Below are 644 nucleotides of genomic sequence, written 5' to 3'. Positions count from 1 at the left end.
AGTTTGTTATTTGGAGGAACTTCAAGTGTTTTTACAAAGGAAATTTGATTAAATTGGCTTTTGCGAAACAAAGCTAACTAACGACATCGAATCTTTTTACACTACCAAATTATTATCTAATCACAAATAAGTCCTCAAGGTTCAGTGGAGGATTAAGCCTTTACTTATGCAGTGATAACAAAACAAAAAAAAGGCATAATCTAACAGTCAATACTGAACACTGAAACCTTATTTGTTGAGATGGTTTCTAATTCTAAACCAACCATAGTAGGGTCGTCTACAGATGACCTAAGTTTAATTTTCTTTTAATTTATCACATTCAGCGGTCATTGTTATACAATCTCACACCAAACATGCAATACGCAAAATTCTACAACATTATTAGACCATATATGGAGCAACAATATAGCCTGTAATCTGTGCAGTGGCATTGTTCATACTCAGATTTCCGAACAAGACAAAATTTGAAGAATCAAAGTTTGAAGTCAGAAAATCATGGTCGGAATAAACGGTCCTTAACGGGAAAATACAGAGATGACAGTTGCCTTGCCTCAACAACTCTCACTCCCGATCAATTCAATGAGCGTTTTATCAGTGTTGGAACCTTGCTCTCCGCTAAAATTACCCCACCAGAAACCTTATTC

This window comes from Penaeus monodon, chromosome 20, assembly GCF_015228065.2.
Source record: "Penaeus monodon isolate SGIC_2016 chromosome 20, NSTDA_Pmon_1, whole genome shotgun sequence".
NCBI lineage: Eukaryota > Metazoa > Arthropoda > Malacostraca > Decapoda > Penaeidae > Penaeus > Penaeus monodon.
This window is presented reverse-complemented; position numbering follows the sequence as displayed.